This window comes from Oryza brachyantha, chromosome 3, assembly GCF_000231095.2.
Source record: "Oryza brachyantha chromosome 3, ObraRS2, whole genome shotgun sequence".
NCBI lineage: Eukaryota > Viridiplantae > Streptophyta > Magnoliopsida > Poales > Poaceae > Oryza > Oryza brachyantha.
In genome coordinates, this window is record NC_023165.2 from 13,158,678 (window position 1) to 13,158,966 (window position 289).

General features: G+C 38.8%; 1 non-coding gene across 1 annotated transcript; it reads right to left on the minus strand.

Moving 5' to 3' along the window:
• Positions 1-87, minus strand: TRNAM-CAU. The gene is given in 2 exon segments: positions 1-36; positions 50-87. It is a non-coding gene; the product is annotated as a tRNA-Met (tRNA).
• Between the last annotated feature and the right edge of the window lie 202 nt (positions 88-289).

Sequence of the window (289 nt, forward strand, 5' to 3'; positions counted from 1 at the left end):
TGGGGTGAGAGAGGCTCGAACTCTCGACCTCAGGATCACTCGCTTTAGCTATGAGACCTACGCGCTAGCCAACTGCGCCACCACCCCATTTGTGCTGATTTCAATATTCGAATATATCGATCTTTTGTTGGGCCGCAGCGTTGGATGAGCTATTGGTGGTCTACAAAACATAATTATAGTTTAATCACAATATAACTTTGTTGTAAATAAATTTTGAATTTTATATAACTTGCACATATTAAAAAAAGTGCAACGTTATGATTATTTTTCCTTCTCCATGCAATAGCCT